The sequence below is a fragment of the Peromyscus eremicus genome, chromosome 23 (genome assembly GCF_949786415.1).
Source record: "Peromyscus eremicus chromosome 23, PerEre_H2_v1, whole genome shotgun sequence".
NCBI lineage: Eukaryota > Metazoa > Chordata > Mammalia > Rodentia > Cricetidae > Peromyscus > Peromyscus eremicus.
Window position 1 is genome coordinate 25,064,131 of NC_081438.1, and position 18,250 is coordinate 25,082,380.

Consider the following 18,250-nt stretch of genomic DNA (forward strand, 5'->3'; position numbering starts at 1 on the left):
TAGATGAGACACTGTCACCTGGGGACCTTAAGACACCTTCCAGCTGGGAACCTCAAAACAACTATCGGACAGGAGACCTTGAAGCACCCACTAGGCTGCTAAACCCCTTCAACTCTCTGAGCCTCTGTCCTCTTCTGTCAAGTGTTTATTTCAGAGAGATTTCCTATGATATGTAGAACATGTTACATCTCAGCAGTACAGCCCCTGCCTAGAGTCCCCCAGTGAGGGGCTCAGGTGTGACTCAGTGGTAGAGCCCCTGCCTAGGACCCCCCAGTGAGGGGCTGGGGTGTGGCTCAGTGGTAGAGCACCTGCCTAGAATCCCCCAGTGAGGGGCTCAGGTGTGACTCAGTGGTAGAGCCCCTGCCTAGAATCCCCCAGTGAGGGGCTGGGGTGTGGCTCAGTGGTAGTGCCCCTGCCTAGAATCCCCCAGTGAGGGGCTGGGGTGTGGCTCAGTGGTACAGTACCTGTTTAGCCTAAATGAAAGCCTATGTTCTACCTCCAGTACTGAAAAGATAAGTTTTTTGCTGTAGTTTGCTAGAGGGGTCATCTAGCTCCACTGTAGGTACCGTAAGAACTGGAGTGGGGTTGGTGGTGTATGGAACTGTACCAACTGCATGGTAACAGGTCTGCCATCCCTGTGGCTCCTCATGCCACGTCCTGAGCAGTCTTTCTGGCTGCCACGCCTGTACCTACAACCTCTTGTCCCCTTCTGCTTGGTGGTGAAGGTTCAAAAGACACAAGAGTCAAGACAGGCAGTAGTGGAGCACACCTTTAATCCCAGCACTTGGGAGGCAGAAGCAGGTGGGTCTCTGTGAGTCCTAGGCCAGCCTGGGCTACAAAGAGAGTTCCAGGGGAGCAAGAGCTGTGATGAAGAGAAACCCTTTTTCGAAAAACCAAAGCCAAACCAAAACAATAAAACAGGAAAAGACACAAGAATCCACAGAGTCTTGGGTAAGATACACAGTCCTCATCGAGATGAGTGAAATGTTCTGGGATGACAGCAGTCCCATCCCTTAGCTAGGCCGTCACCCAAGCCTAGGCTGTGTACCCACAGTTATTTTGCCATGGGTCAGGGAGATCACTACAACTTTGGATGACTTCTGTTCCTGATTTTGATTATTCCTGTAGTTCTTTTTCCATCCCTACCCCACCCCATTTTTTAGACAAGGTCTCTGTGTGTACTGGCTTGGAACTCACTGTGTAGCCCAGGTTGACCTTGATCCTCCTTTCTCAGCCTCCCAAGGTGACACATGAGCCACCAGGGCTGGCTTCCCTTTTGGACTCTTAATACTTCATAGAGGAAATTTATGGAGCTGCAAGTGGAAGACTGATCTCCAACGCCTTTGTGTTCTAGATTTAGCAGACCTATTTACTCACCAACCAAGTTTATGCATGTGTAAAAGAATGGCATGGGTCAATCAGGATGGGACACAGAATTGTCAGCACTGGAGGGGGTCTGTCCCTGGAATAGTTTCACAGCACCAAAGTCACGGAAAATCCCTGACTTTCTTTTATAAATTAACATTGTTTTCAGTACTGGGTGTAGTCAGAAGTTTTCCTGTGTCCCGCCCGGTCCTGCAGCTGCTCGGACCCAAGTAAACACACAGAGGCTTATATTACTTACAAACTGTATGGAAGAAAGGAGAGTAAGGGGAGAAGCCAGTCACTGCCGAAGGAGCAATGAGATGCCAGGAGACTGGTAATGCCATGGCCATGTGGCAACATGCAGATTAATAGGATTGGGTTAATTTAAGTTATAAGAGCTAGCTAGCAAAAAGCTGAAGCCATAGGTCATAGAGTTTGTAATTAATAGAAGCCTCTGGATGATTATTTTATAAATGACTGTGGGACCATGGATGGGAGAGATTTGTCTGGACCTTGGTGCTGAGGGAGGACCAGAAAACTTCTGTCTACAGCTGCTCAGACCCAAGTAAACACACAGAGGCTTATATTACTTACAAACTGTATGGCCTAATGGCTCAGGCTTCTTGCTAGCTAGCTCTTTCATTTTAAATTAACCCATTCCTATTAATCTATATGTTGCCACATGGCTGTGGTTTTACCAGTCTGCTGGTATCTTGTTGCTCCCTTGGTGGTGGTCTCCCATCTCTCCCATCCCTCCTTTCTCTTTCCTGTCTGCCCAGCTGGAATATACCACCTAACCTTATTCTGCCTCACCATTGGCAAAACAGCTTTATTTATCAACCAATCAGAGCAACATATATTCACAGAATACAGAAGGACATCCCACAGTAGCTAGGGATTGAACCTAGGGCCTCACAAACAGAAAGGCTCTGCCACTGAACTACACCCTTAGCCCCTCACTGGGGGATTCTAGGCAGGTGCTCTTCCACTGAGCCACACCCCAGCCCCTCACTAGGGGATTCTAGGCAGGTGTTCTACCACTGAGCCACACCCCAGCCCCTCACCGGGGGATTCTGGGCAGGTGCTCTACCACTGAGCCACACCCCAGCCCCTCACTAGAGGATTCTAGGCAGGTGCTGTACTTGCTGAGGTTTATTCCAATGGATCTTTTAAACAGTGCCAGTTAGCCTCTAGGCAGAGAAGGGTTGCATAGAAAGTATTCTGTGATTCTGACTTCAGGAATGGTTGGAGAAGTTGTACACACAGGTACGGTGTGACAGCAATGTCAACGTTGCTTGTTGACTTGACCTTCAGGTTCTAGCTACAAGACCATAAAAAAAACCCAACCATATTTAGAGCGCAAACCCTGTGAAGCCCAAGAATGCAAACACAGAAGTCCCAGTAGTAGAAACTGGAGGTAGAGATGGGGACAGAACCAGGGTCAAGGACTGCATTACGTAAGATTAAGAGATACTGCTTAGATTAAAGGTCTAAGGCTGCTGCATCAATCAACATGATGACTAAGAAGAACTAAATTAGATATCTAAATGACTATATTGGAAAAATATGGAAGTGGGGGTAAGCTATGGTTTCAGTAACCTTAATCATGAGCAAGACTTAAATAGTTCTGGTCTATTCCCTCTCGGGTTTCACCCTCCTGAATGCTTAAGGGAAGTTCCTTTGTGTGTATCCTGCATAATGTGCGTTGACAGTTTATTTTTTTTATTTTTTTAAAGACTTATTTATTTATTATGTATACAGAAGAGGGTGCCAGATCTCATTACAGATGGTTGTGAGCCACCATGTGGTTGCTGGGAATTGAACTCAGGACCTCTGGAAGAACAACCAGTGCTCTTAACCTCTGAGCCATCTCTCCAGCCCCTCGTTGACAGTTTAGATACAAGATTGTAAAACATCGGTAGCGAACTTCTGCCCACTGGGGTTCTCCCATTGTGCTGTAAGCCTGTATTTAAGACCTCCTCCCTCCTTCAATAAACGGCATTTGGCATTAAGAAAAAAAAAAGTTCTGGTCTACATAGTGAGTTCTAGGCCAACCAGGGCTATATAACAAGACCCTGTCTCAAACAAACAAACAAACAAACAAAAAATCATAAGACTTGATGTCATAAGAGACAATATCTAAAATTTCAGGCAAGGAGGTGGTGAAATGGCTCAGTGGATAAGGGTGCTTGCCACCAAGCCTGACAACCTGAGTTTGATTCCTGGGATCTGCATGGTAGAAGTTGAGAGCCGACTCCTCCAAGTTGTCTTCTGATCTCTCCACTCATGCTGTGGCACATCAAGACCAATTCACTCCACACCCAAAATAAAATTGGTAAAAATATCACACACACACCATCACCACCACCACCACCAACAACAACAACAACAAAACAAAAACCAAGTATAGAGCCGGTCCTGGTGACACAGACCTGTCATTCTAGCTACTCAGGAGACTGAGGTCGGAGGAACAAAGGTCTAAAGGCCTGTCTGGATTACAGTGAGTTCAAGCCCAGCATGAGTAACTTGGTGAGACCCTGTTCCAGAAGAAAAAGTTTTCAAAAAGAGAGCTGGGGATGTAGCTCAGTGTCAGGCTACATGCTTGCCTAGCAGGTGGAAGGTTCTAGGTTCAATCCTCAGTACTACAAAACAAAAAACAAAACAGAAATCTAGCTTAGACAACACCAATTTAAAGTAGTTTCCATAGGGGTCATCAAGCCTCACGAAAAACTCTGATTGATTAGGTTGGAATACAAGCCAGAAAAAAGCAGGAAACGGGGTAAGAATTGATCCCCTCTGAGCAGTAAGGATAAGCAAATGGTGGGGAGTTGACAGGCAACTAGTGTCTGTAACCACCCCTGTAGGCATATCTCTTTTTTTTAATTGAGAAATATGAAATATGATTTGATTTGAAAACTATGTTTCATTATTTATTTGTGTAGGGAGACACATACCAGGACACGTAAGCCACGGTGTATGCTGTGGAGATCAGAAAGCAGCCTGTAGGAGTCAGTCTGTTCTACCTGGTGGGTCCTGGGGATGGAGCTCAGGGCTTGGCAGCAAGTGCTTTTACTGGCTGACCTGTCTCAGCAGCCTTCCACTCCACTAAGGAAGTCTAATTATGGCAGACTGCAGTGTATGGGCAGGGAGCTCCCTTCCCTGTCCATTTGGTTTTTAAATAACTGGCTGGTCCTTACAGATTTAGCGATAATAAGCCGCAGACTTGTTTCCAAAGACCTCCACCAACTTCTGCATTTGGTTATCGCGAAGTGGTAACACGACCTCCTAGCCAAGTTCTAGTTTGCTTCTCTTCTCTGTGTGATGTCGGGAAACTTCATGTAGTTAGAGTAGTTTGTCCTTTCTTTGCTGGGAACTGCTGGGTTCTGTCTTTTGCCCACTTGGGTCAATTAATCTTGCTTATTTAATTAATTAGTAGGGGCTCTTTATTATGGATGTACTCTTTGTCGCTGCAAATATTTTCTCCTAATTAGTTGTCTTTGGAAATGTGCTTGCTGATTTTTGACACACATCCAGCATTTATTTGTTTCCTTTACATTGATCTGATTTGTTTGGGGTATGGATGGGTGTATGGTGCCGTGGCAAGCTTGCAGAGGTCAGAGAACAACTTCGGGCAGGAAGTTCTCTCCTTCTACCGTGTGAGTCTTGGGGATCAAACTCAGGTTGCCGGGCTTAGCAACAAGTGCCTTATCTGCTGAGCCATCCCACCAGCCCTATTTATTTATTTATTGAGAAGATCTTGGTTGGGGATCTTCTCAAGCGCAAGGCCCTGGGTTTGGTCCTCAGCTCTGAAAAGATCTCATTATGTAGTCTAGGCTGGCCCCAAACCACCACCTCTCTCTCTCTCTCTCTCTCTCTCTCTCTCTCTCTCTCTCTCTCTCTCTCTCTCTCTTGACAAGTTCTCATAGTCCAGAGTGGCCTCCAACTCCTCATGTAGCTTAGGCTGTTCTGGAACTCCTGATCCTCCTGCCTCTAACTCCCAAGTACTGAGATTACAGGCTTTCACCTTCACACTCAGTTCTTATTTGGTTTTCATGGGATTTCTTTTCTCTTCATCTTCTTCCTCCTCCTTTTTCTGAGACAAGATCTTGTTATATATAGCCTTGGTTAGCTTGGAACTCACTATGTAGACCAGGCTGGACTTGAACTGATAATCCTCCTGCCTATGTCTCAGGAATTCTGGGATTATCGCTATCCACCACCATGCCTGGCTTTTACGTCATCTTTAAAAGTATTTGGCAGGGTGGTGGTGGCACATGCCTTTAGAAATATTATTTTATCCATATAGAATCTGAATGTGTATTAGTGTGAGGCAAGGCAGTGATCAGGACATTGACTGGGGAACACAGAAGACACTAACAAACAGTCGAGAAGCTTCTGGAATCACCCAGGTGAAATGTGAACCTAGGTGCATCAAAAGCTGCCAACGGTGTGACTCAGTGGTAGCTCATTTGCCTAGAATTCCCCAGTGAGAGGCTGGAAACATAGCTTGGAGATAGAGTACTTGCCTAATATTCAGAGGCCCTGGGTTCAGTGGCCAACATTGAAAAAAGGAAGGAAGGAAGGAAGGAAGGAAGGAAGGAAGGAAGGTAGGAAGGGAGGGAGGGAGGGAGGAAGGAAGGAAGGAAGGATGGAAGGAAGGAAGGAAGGAAGGAAGGATGGAAGGAAGGAAGGAAGGAAGGAAGGAAGGCAGGAAGGAAGGCAAGCCAGCAACAAAAAAAAACCCCTCACCTCAATCAGCCATATATTTCTACTCTAAAAGAGGCCCAGTAGAGCATCCGGGGGAGACATCAAAGGGTGTTGAAAGGGTGACACGTAATACCGGGTACAGTTTCTCCGGCAGCAATGACCTGGGTTGCTGTAAGAGTCCCCTGTTGCTCAGTCCCCCAGTTGGCCTGGGCCAGCCCTACCCTGAGGTCGGTAGCATTCACCGAACCTGCTACGTCAGACTGGTTCCTTCCTAGCCACCATTTGTCCTGAGCACGGAGTGAGTCAGACCGAACAAGAAGCACCTTTACCCAGAGGTCCTCGTCTTGGTGGCTCACGCACCGCACCGTCAGACAGAACAAGAAGCACCTTTACCCAGAGGTCGTCGTCTTGGTGGCTCACACACCGCACTGTTACTAATAATAGTAACAGTCGTAAAGATCAAGTCTCTCCTTCCTAGAGCACTCACTCTTGCCCTTAGGAACAAAAGCTGTTCAGTCACCCAATTCTTATGTTCCTGTTACCCCAAACCCGTAGGGGGCAGAGGTGGGATTCTTAATTTTAATACAGCCGACTCTTCTGTTTTTGGGATTTTTTTCGAGACAGTTACAAGTAGCTCAGGCTGGCCCCAAACTCTTTATGTAGCTAAGGCTGATTCTCCTGTTGCAATCATCTGAGTGCTGGGACTTGATCCACTTTGCTTCGTTTACGCAGTGCTGGGGGTGGAACCCAAGGCTTCATGTACGCTAGATGAGCGCTCTACCAGCTGCGTGAGCTACATGTGCTGTTCCTCTTGTTTATTTTTGAGGCAGGTCTCACTTTGTAGCCTATGCTCTCCTGGACCTCGGTCTGTAACTGCCTAGGCTAGTCTCAGACTCGCTATCCTCCTGCCTCAGCTTCCTGAGTGTTGGGATGACAGGCATCAAGCACGGCTGCTGGTGACCAGACTTCCAAACCTTGCTGCCTTGGCCTCATCCCTAGCCACTTCCCTCCCTCCAGCAGGCAAGCCTCCATCAGCCTCGCCATTTTCGGCTGACAAAGACATGAGATCACAGGCGAACGGAGGTCGGCAGCAGGAGGCTACACGAGGTGGCACACAGCCACGACCTCGCATTGACCCGAGAGCCCGAGTTCGGCTGCCAGGAGGATCGGCTGGGTCACGCAAGCCCAAGCTGCCACAGCCGTGCAGCCAAACCTCCGAACTAAGCCCAGGGCTGGGCGGGGCTGTTTCGGGAGGGGAGGGGCGTGGCCCAGACGCTGGCTCAGGGCCTGGGGGCGGGGCTTCTCTGAGGCTAGAAGAGGGGCGTGGCCTAGAAACTGAACAACCGAACTGTACGCCGCCGGGCTCCGGGGCGTGCCTTTTCCGAGGAGAGATGAGGGGCGTGGCCTAGGAACGGAGAGCTCGGCTTAGGGGCGGGGCTTTCCGAGGAGAGTTAAGGGGCGTGACCCACGGGGACCGTACCAAGAGCACGGATTTGGAAGGGGAGCAAAGGGAAGAAGGCCCGACTCTACAGCGCGCACGTGCGGCTCTTGTGGGCGGAGTCTCGGCGCTGCTGGCCACGCCCCACCCCCGCAGCCTTCGGGGTGGTGGTAGCGCCTCAGTGGTGCGGACTTGCGTCCGGTCCCAGTGCCACAGAGATCTGCCTGGCCGCGCGCGGTGTGTGAGCGGGTCGGTACCGAGGGGCGCAGGGTGAGTGAGGACTGGGGGACCTCGGGGGAGGCTCCGCGATTCCGGGTCACCTCCTGTCGTTGCGATCATCCGGCTTGTGACTCCGGGGAGGGTTTTTAGGCCGGATCTCCACGCGTCTCACCCGGTGCGGAAGGCGAGACTTCCCACCTCGGCCCTTCTCCTAGGGTGGTGTTTCCCACCACGACCTAACCTGTCGCGGGGCGTATGGAGGGTCGTCGTTTCCAGACGCCTCCCTATAGCTGCCTTCACCTGAGGGTCGGATCTTTGCATCTGCGGGTGGGGATCCGGTCCTCGAGACTCCTCTCTCGGGCAAAGCAGCATTCCCTCTCCAAGCCTCAGTTTCCTCACCTGTACGACGGGACTTTGGGGGCAGCAGATTATGGAAACCACTCACATTAGAATGAGCTCTATGAGGGCGAATAGGACCCGGCAACAATCAGGTGGACTCAGTTGAGGTAGCCTGGGAGTCGCCCAGCGTGCATCCCTGGGGCAGTCCCCCTTTCGGGACAGTGTCTGCGACACACCTTTGTCGAGCTCTCTTGAGCAGCAGTGACACCCTGAGCTCTTGGGAGCAACTGGGTGAGAGGTTGAGATCTGCTGGACGGCAGGAGCGGGACATCTTTCCACGGTGCTTGACCTGGATTGTTTCACCCCCACCCCCACCCCCCACTCATTATCTTTTCCCAAGACGATTCAGCATTGTGTAAGCCAGTGTGACCAGGACTGAGGATTTGGGGGGCATTCCAGTGAAAGCGGCTGTGTTTGAAATCGACCTATAAAACTTCCACGGTTAGCTCCGAGCCTAGCCGTGCAGGAGAATAATGGAAGCCCAAAGGGAGGCTTACTTAACTGGTGGGGGTGGCCCTGGGTTTGAGTCTTGCCATCTTGGCAGGATTCATAACTTTTTTGAGCTTCCGTTTGTCCTTAGTGATCCAGCTGCCCTCCCCTAGGGTTGGCTTTTTGTTTTTTGGTGACAAGGTTTCATTATGCAGCCTAGGCTGGCCTGGACCTGCCCTTGAACTGATGGATGTCTCCTGTCTCAGCCTCCTGAGGACAGAAATTATAGGTGTGTGCCACTGGCCTGACCAGGGTTGTGACATTTTTGAGAGCAAGAGATAGTCCTGGAGCTGTTCCAATACTCCAGAGGTTGAAGCAGGAGAATTGTTTGAATTCAAGGTCAGTAAGTTCCAAGTCAGCCGGGGCTGCATAGACCCCGTCTCAGTAAAACTGAAAAGAAGAGAGAGGCTGGGGTCCTGGCTAGTGGTATTGAGAACTGGGCTGTTTTTTGTAAGCCAAGTGGTTATCTAACTGTGGAGATTTGTTCTTACTATACAGGGCAGTAATTCCTGGAGCTTTTGTAGCATTGGTTCATTAACCACACACAAACTCTACCCTCCTAGATCCCCCTTGAATTGGCTGCTAGTGGGAAAGCCCAGATAGTAAAACCAGGAAACCCGGAATGGTCCACCTTGTTTTTGTTGTTGTTACAGTGGTCCTTTTAAAGTGTTTTTCACAGCCAGGTAGTGGTGGCACACACCTTTAAGCTTCACACTCAGGAGACAGAGGCAGGTGGATCTCTGTAGTTCCAGGCCAGCCTGTTCTACAGATCTGAGTTGCAGGACAGTCAGGGCTACACAGAGAAACCCTGTCTGGAAAACCAAAAAAAAAAAAAAAAGTTTTCACTTTCTTTGGAGAGTGAATGGATCTTAACTTTTATACCCTCTGATACAGGAATTGGTTTCATTGAGCACATTGCTCAATCATTATCAAAAAGTGGCCAGAAAACAGCCCTCACATCTGGCACTTGAGAAAATTGGAAGTAGGTATAAGCTTCGGAAGATTCCAGAGTTGGACTTTGGTCCCTGGAAATCACAGGCTTGATAGCAGCCTGGATACCTCAGGTGAAGACATCCTGTGGTAGGAGTTTATAAACACTCACAGGAGGTGGTTGTCTGTAGCCTGATAAACCTGAAATTGCAGGGCCATTCCATGCTGGGTTGAGGTTTTCTTAACTTCTTGAAAATCAGGATCTGCATTCATTAGGTAAGTCTCTGTGTATTTAGCAGATAGACTATTTGAAAAGAACCTGCCTGCTAAGAGCAAAACATTTACTTACTGAATCCATAGGCCATTTCAACATTGCCCTTTGGAATCTAGTTGTTTGGAGGCAGGGTCTCAGGTAGCCCGGGCTGACCTTGAATCCCCGGTCCTCCTACCTCTGCCTCCTAAGTGCTGGGGTTATATATACATCACCACCCGTGGCTCCAGCACCTAGTTCTTCGGGACTTTTCCACCTTTGTAAACGCTTACACGGTTGTCATGTCTTTTCTCATCCTCAGAGGTCCAGCAGCATCCTTAGCTGGTGTGTGATCACTGCATACACCAAGCCAGGCCTCTAGGCCTCAGCTGAGTGAGACATAACTTCCCTTCATTTATTTTTTTCTTTATTAGATGTTCATACAGGTATCTATTGTATATCGAGCATACTCTTTCCCATACATACCCATACATTTTTATGCTTTCTTTGCCCATTTACCATGTGCTAGATGAGCACTCTACCAACCTACTCAAGGCTTGAGGGTATGGTAAGATCTCATTTCAAAAAAAGAAAAAAAAAAAACAGGACTAATATCACAAAGCATGACTGAGTACATACCCTCTTGTATGTCTTACTGCATATTTTTTTACAGTAAAAGAAACAAATAATTCATATCTTCTAGAGACAGAAAATACCAGTTCATAGGGTCCGTTCCCCCCCACCCCCCACGTGCCTGTGTTGTTTGTTTTGTGACAAGGTCTTGCTAAGTAGCCCTGGCTGGTCCAGAACTACTTATATAACCCAGGCTGGCCTCAAACTTGTAGCAATCCTCCTGCCTCGTCCTCCCAAGTGTTGGGTTTACAGGGTGTCAGGTCCTCATTATTATTTATTTGGCATGGGCTCCAGGGCAGAACTCACCTTTCAGTACAGTTCTGCTGTTTGGCATTTGACAGAAGTGTGGACTCGCTACAGTTGGTGCGAAAGCACTAGGTCAAAGGTCGCTTATCTGCTGGGACAAACCATAGGTACACGCCAAGCTCTGATTTCTTCATCAGTAGAGTTGGGGAAAGAATCGTTGTTCCGTCAGTTTCCCCGATTAGTTCAGAAGCTTGCTTCATTTTTTATTCTTTTTCCTCATGCAGTGGATGCCTTAAACTCCTGATCCTTCTGCCTCCATCTCCTACAGGTTAGGATTTTTTTTATTTTGTTTTGTTTTTTATTTTTTCTTATTTGTTTGTTTGTTTTGTTTTTGTTTTTGTTTTTTTCAAGACAGGGTTTCTCTGTGTAGTTTTGGTGCCTGTCCTGGTGGATCTCGCTCTGTAGACCAGGTCGGCCTTGCACTCACAGAGATCCACCTGGCTCTGCCTCCCGAGTGCTGGGATTAAAGGCGTGCGCCACTGTCGCCCGGCTTGTTTTATTTTTTAATAAGGCCTTGCCTCTAAGTAGCAGTCCTCCTGCCTCAGCCCTAAGAGCGATGGGCTTCCAGGTGTGCCCCACCGTGCCCAGGTAGAAGGTTGCTGTTGATTCTTGCTGTTCTTGGCAGGCCTAGGTCCCCATGGAATGACACTTCAGAGGCCCTCACGGTGTGTCTGTGTAGGCTCTGGCTCAGCTGTTTGAGAACCTTGCTGGGGAGAGAAGCAGAAGCAAACAGAAAACTAAATACATATGACAGAAGAAGCCCGATTTCTCCCTGAGGTGACAGGTGTGAAGTACTTTGTAGTGTTGAGTGTTCAGTGGCCACATGGAACAGAACACAGCAATGGCGTGTGTAAGAGGCGCTGCCTTGGGAGGTAGGGAATCGTGCCGGGCTCTAGGCAGCTAGTACCACTGAGTCTTTTGGAGTCAGTTTCTCATTGACCTGAAGCTGGCTGATTTGGCTGGAATGGCTGGCCTGCAAGTCCCAGGGATCCACCTGTCTCTGCCTCCCCAGCACCGGGATTTACAAGTGCGTGCCAATGCCAACATGCTGGCTCTTTTTTTTTTTTTTTTTTTTTTAAAGCTAGGTTTTAGAAATTGAGGCACTTTATCAACTGAGCTATTCCCGCACCCCTTGCTTTTTTGGTTAAAATTGTTTTAATTACATTTATTTATGGGGTGAGGGCATGTGCCAAGGTACATGTCGTGTGTACCATGTCAGAGGACAGCTCGGAGGGAGTCAGTTTCTCCTCCTACCATGTGGGTCCCAGGGATCAAACTCGGGTCATTAGTCATGGTGGCACGTGCCTTTACCCACTGAACCTTCTCACTTCCCTCTTTGATTTTTTTGTTACGGAGTTATTCTGTAATCCAGGCAGGCCTGGAATTCACTATGTAGCCCAAGCTGGCTTTGAACTCAACACAGTCCTCCTACGTCAGCCTTTCAATTGCTGGGAGGCCAGAAGAGGGCATCAGATTTCCTGGAACTAGAATTCAGGAGGTTGTGGACTACCTGGCATGGATTCAGGGAACCAGGCTTGGACCTCTAGAAGAGCACAGTGCCTTTAATTGTTAAGCCATCTCTCCAGCCCCCTCACTGCCCCCCCCCTTTAAAATTTAAATTTCATTCATTCTTGGAACATGGAAACACAAGAATTATACTTATGATTAGATAACCTGATGTTTTACTTTCTGTTTTATTACTGTCAGGTGACAGCAACTGCCTTTGCTCACTGGGCCATCTTGCTTGCCCGCTTCTTTCAGTTTTTTGTTTTGTTTTTCGAGACAGGGTTTCTCTGTGTAGCTTTGGTGCCCATCCTGGATCTCGCTCTGTAGACCAGGCTGGCCTCGAACTCACAGAGATCCACCTGACTCTGCCTCCCGAGTGCTGGGATTAGCAGCATGTGCCACCACTTCCCCAGCTCTTATTTCAGTTTTAAGATCTGTCTTAGATGGAGGCCATTCTCAGAATTATCTTTTGATTGGCATGCCAGGGTCTGAGATCTTTTGATCTTTGTATAATGCAGCTAAGAGAATTCTACATGGGATTTCCAGAAACTCAGCAGTTTCTGGAGATGTAGCTCAGTAAGTAGAGCACTCACCTAGCAGGCATGAAACTCTGGGTTCCATCCCCAGCACTGCATAAATGAGGTGTAGTGATGCATGTCTGTAATCCAAGAGGTGGAGGTAGGCAGATCAGGAGTTCAAGACTATCCTCAGCAACATAGTAAGTTGGAGGCTAGCCTGGACTGCATAAGACCCTGTCTCACAAAAGGAGAGAGAAAAATAAGGAAAAGGAAGAAAGGAAGATATCTGAAGGACAAAGGATAATTAGATAGCACTCCAATCTATGGTACCTTGGCAGTGATCTGTCCTGAGAGGGGAGAGTTTGGCTTTTATCTGCCTGATTGTATAACAGGAAGACTAATAGACAAGATGTGCCTTCTAAGGTGGAACTTACGTCATTTTACTTGTAAGTGAAACTTACAGGTGGTATTGAGTCATTTGACTTTATGTCCCCTGGTCATAGCTTCAGTGTCTGTGGCCTTTCCCTGTCTGACCCGTCCCCAGAGTTCAGTCTCCACATCATCTCTTCCTGGGATGGTTCATGTTCACAACACCGTGAACTTGGAAGACTTTGATCTCCACAGTGTGTATTGCGTACTGGGTCTATATAAGGATTCACAGGACACACAAACTCTCCGTAACCTTTCCAGCACACAAATGCAATGATTGAAGGGTCACCAGGGTTAGTTTTCAAAACAACAAACAGAGATAGACAGATTGTATCAGCCAATTGTGCCAGGCTCTTCTGGGGTGGGGCTGAGGGAGGTGCACATTCCAAGCATCACAGAGTTGCCTGACCTGGGCTTTGTGGTCTGGTGAAGAAGGCTGTGTGTTGGCTTTGCCTAAGGGTTCGGCGCTTTTCTGATTGATTATGAAACCACAGTATCACTTGGACAGGTCAGTGGGGGTTCCTTTATATAATGCTCTTTGAGGACTGGGAGTGTAGTTTAATGGAAGAGAGAGCATTTGTCATGGGTTCACTCACTGGTATTTCATTTAGTGTGTGTGTGTGTGTGTGTGTGTGTGTACACATCTGCCATGGTGTGTGTGTGGAAGCCAAAGGACAACTTGGTGAAGTTGATGCTCCATTATGGAGATCCTGGGGATTGAACTCAGGTCTTCAGACTTAGCAGCAATCGCCTTTTCCCACTGACCCATCAGTATTCTTAGGGACTGGGGATGTCCCTCATCACTGGAACACCTGCTGTGCAGAAGGTCCTAGGGTTCCATCCCCAGTACCATAAAGATAAATGAAGTTCTTGCAATATGATCTGGAGGTCACATAGTACTCCAGCGGCCATAAACTGCCACCAACATGGTCTCTGTTCCTGACAGTGGCCCTGCCATCCTTCTCTTCCTGGCTCCCAGAGCTCGCAGGGACAAATGCTACCTTCCCCTTTCCCTTTTATTCTGGGTCTGCAGCTGCCAGTACATCTTGTCTGGTTTCGGTCTTCAAATCTTTTTCTGTGATTGCATGGTCTTTCAGTAGCTGTTGTGCTGGTCCTCAAATTGACCTCTTTTTTTTTTTTCCTAAGTATTTTTATTTGTTATTATTAGTGTGGATGCATGCGTGTGTTTTGTGTGTGTGTGTGTGTGTGTGTGTGTGTGTGTGTGTGTCACAGCACAGGTGTGGAGCAGAGAGGACAACTTTGTAGATTCAGATCTTTCCTCCCTCTTTACATGGATCCCAGGGATCGAACTCAGACTGCTGGACTTGCAAGCAAGTGCCTTTACTCACTGAATCATCCTGATAACCACTCTTCTTTCTTTGAGACAGAACTTTGCTGTGTTCCAGGCTGGCCTGGAATTCCTAATTCTTCTCTGCTTTTCCCCACCCACTTCTCAAGATCTGTCCATGGTACCATTGCTAGATTGATTTTTTTTTCCCCCCAATAGTTTTAAGCATTTAAATTTTTTTTTTTATGTGTATCCGTGTTTTGCCTGCATGTATATATGTGTACCACAATGAGTCCCTGTTCTGGTGGAGCCAGAAGAGGGTATCACATCCCTTGGAACTGGAGTTGTAGAGAGTTGTGAACCACCACATGGGTGCTGGGAAGTGAGCCCGAGTCCTGCAAGTAGAGTGCACTCTCTTAACCACTGAGTCGTCTCTCAGCCCCTACTAGACTGATCCTGAAGACTGGTTTGTTTTCTATTTTTCTTTGTTTCTTTGTTATTTATTTATTAAGACAGAGTCTCATGTAGCCCAGGCTAGTCTTAAGCTTGCTCTGTAGCCAAGGCTGTCTTTGAACTCCTGATCCTCCTGCCTTCACCTCATGGGTGCCGGGATTACAGGCACTTACCGCCATGCCTCACTCGAATGGTGCTCTTTCCGACCCCCTGCCCACTTTGCTTAAGAATTTTTGTAGAGGCAGAGGCAGGTGGACCTCTGTGAATTTAAGGCCAGCCTGGTCTACAAAGTGAGTTTCAGGACGGCCAGAGCTGTTGCACAGAGAAACCCTGTCTCCAAAAACAAAACAAGAAAAGAATTTTTGTGTATGTGTTCTCAGGGAGGTACTGGTGGTGGGTGGGGTGGGGTGGGGTGAAATCAGGGATTCAGGTGTGCCAGTACATTCTCTACCTTTAAGCTCTGTACCCCCAGCCCTGTTCAAGGGTTTAAAACCTTTCTCCTTATCTGTTGAGTATGTGTTTTTCATCTGTGTTTACCTTTTATAAAGTAGTCAGGAACAGAAGGAGTCGAGCCAGGCATGCAGCTCATTTCTGTAATCCTAGCCCTTGACTGCGGTGGGAGGGCGGCAAGCCTGAAGCAAGCCTGGGCTACATAGTGAGACAGGGTCTCATAAAAGGATCTGAGAACTTTCTACCCCAGTGGCAGTATAGTGGGGATGGTGGGTGAGTTCAGTGAGCGCAGAGAACTTCCAGTTATTTCTGTGGGGATAAGCCAGGGCCTGGAACAGTGCCAGGCATAAGATGATAAACACTCAATTGATAATAACCTGATGAATAGGTGAGTAAGTGAATGAGTGAATATGATTTCATGCTCCCAAGGATATTGCTGATCTTTGTCCTGTGTGTTACTGAGTCCAGATGTCTAATTAAGTCCTACCTGTATTTTTGGAAGATTGTTATTCTAAGGTACAGTAGTTATGAAATTTTATATTGATTGATTGATTGATTGATTGATTGAGACAGGTGTCTCTGTGTAACCCTGGCTGTTCTGGAACTCACTCAGTAGACAAGGCTGGCTGGCCTTGATCTTAGAGATCAGCCTACCTCTGCCTCCAGAGTGTTGGGATTAAAGATGTGTGTCACCACTGCTCAGCTATTTTTAATTTTTTATATTAAAATTGTGTGTGTGCATGTGTATGTATATGTGAGGGCATCAGATCCCCTGCAGCTGGAGTTACAGGTGGTTGTGAGCTACTGGATGTGGGTGCTGGGAACCGAACCCGGGTCCTCTGGAAGGGCAGCAAGTTCTCTTAACTGCTGAGCCTTTTGTCAGAGCACTTTATCACAACAATTAGAAAGTAACAAATACACACAAAGCCTCGTTCTTCTGTGGCTCAACTGGTTTGTATGTTTATGGAATCTCACATGCTCTTTCCAGCAAAACCAAGAGCTTAGCAGGACCTGAGAGGCAAGTTAGTTGTGCCAGATGAGAATCAAGAGAACCTCTTGGGCTGGAGAGATGGCTCAGTTAAGAGCACTGACTGCTCTTCCAGAAGACTGGGTTCAATTCCCATACGGCCGCTCACAACTGTCTGTAACTCCAGCTCCAGGGGTGGCAACACCCTCACACAGACAGACATGCAGACAAAACACTAGTGCACATAAAATAAAAAGAAATCATTTAAAAAAGAGAGAGAGAGAGAAGCTATTGTGAGTGAGCACAGAACTCAGTGCAGAGCTTTCTAGGAGTCGAGATGAAGGAGTGTGGGGCCCACGGCTGACAGCACTGAAGGAAGCAGGTCTGTGACCCAGTGTGCCTTTCCTGGGCTTTCCTGTATGTCAGGGTCATTGGCAAAGGCAGCTAGCACCAGCCCCGCGCTCAGTGATCACAGAGCACTTCGTGCCTGCTGGGCAGACTCTGAGATTCGGGGATTGTGCTCATGTGAGAACAAGGCCAGCCAGATGAAAGACAGTAAGGAGGCCAGAGTAGTGGCTAGAACATTCCAGAGAACAAAGGGGTAGGGTGCTGGAGGGGTGGCCCAGCAGTTAAGAGCATGTGCTGCTCTTCCAAAAGACCTGGGTTTAGTTCTCAGCACCCACACCCCTTGCTCACAGCTCCAGAGGTTCCAGTGTGCTCTACTGGCCTCTGTGGACAGTGTACCCACATGTGCACATACCCTATACAGACAAACACACATATACACAGAGTTAAATGGAATAAAAAAATTAAAGAATGGAGGAGTGGCACCCATATACCCTACCTAGACCCGTGTAGCTAGAAGCATGGGGCCTCAGGTTCAGTCAAAATGCTATAAGGGCTGGGTGGTGGTGGCGCACGCCTTTAATCCCAGCACTCAGGAGGCAGAGGCAGGCGGATCTCTGTAAGTTCGAGGCCAGCCTGGGCTACAGAGTGAGTTCCAGGAAAGGCGCAGAGTTACACCAAGAAACCTGGTCTCGAAAAACAAAAAAACCAAAAAACCAAACAAAACAGCAACAACAAAAAATGATATAAGGGTAGAACTCTGGGGGTGGGTGAAAGAGAGCAGAGTTAGAATGGTGCCTTGTGGCAAACGGTTTCAGCTTGAGTATCTGGGGCAGCGAGTGGGAAGAGACGCTTTGCCCCAGTTGGAGGTGGCCAGTCTCCTGTGGAGGTATTAGATGCTTAGTCCCTCCCACAGGCAGCCTCTTGCCTCCCTGCCTCTACAGGAATGAGGCTCTAGTCCAGGCTCCCCCTACCCTCTACCCCCCCCCCGTCTTTCATGACAGGGTTTCTCTGTGTAGCCCTGGCTGTCCTGGAACTCACTCTGTAGACCAGGCTGGCCTTGAACTCAGAGATCCGCCTGCCTCTGTCTCCCGAGTGCTGGGATAAAGGCGTGCGCCACCGCCACCTGGTGCTCTGCCCTCTTTTTGATTTTCTGTTTTGAAACAGGGTGTTAGTAAGTTGTCCAGGCTGGACTTGAACTGTGTAGAGCAAGCTGGTCTCGAACTCTCAGCCGTTCTCCTGCATCTGCCTCCTGAGTGCTGGGATTTGAAGTGTGTATATCACCATACCTTCCCCTTAATTCTGTGTGTGTGTGTGTGTGTGTGTGTGTGTGTGAGAGAGAGAGAGAGAGAGAGAGAGAGAGAGAGAGAGAGAGAGAGAGTAGAGGTCAGAGGAAACCGTAGTATTGTTCCTCAGGAGTTGTCCATCTTGTGTTTTATTCATTTATTTTATATATATGGGTATTTTGTCTGCATATATGTTATAGGTCTGTGCACCACATGTGTGCAGTACCTGATGGGGCTAGAAGAGGGCATCAGAACCCTGGAACTGGAGTTAC

At 48.1% G+C, this 18,250-nt stretch overlaps 1 protein-coding gene across 1 annotated transcript in view; it reads left to right on the forward strand.

Annotated features, from left to right (window-relative positions):
* The first annotated feature begins 7,662 nt into the window (after positions 1-7,662).
* The window catches only part of LOC131898174 (NADPH--cytochrome P450 reductase), a 47,120-nt gene continuing 36,532 nt past the window's right edge, over positions 7,663-18,250 (forward strand). Inside the window, exon 1 of the mRNA XM_059249276.1 lies at positions 7,663-7,780. The gene's annotated coding sequence lies outside the window, so the exon portion shown is untranslated. The remainder of the gene's footprint in view (positions 7,781-18,250) is intronic.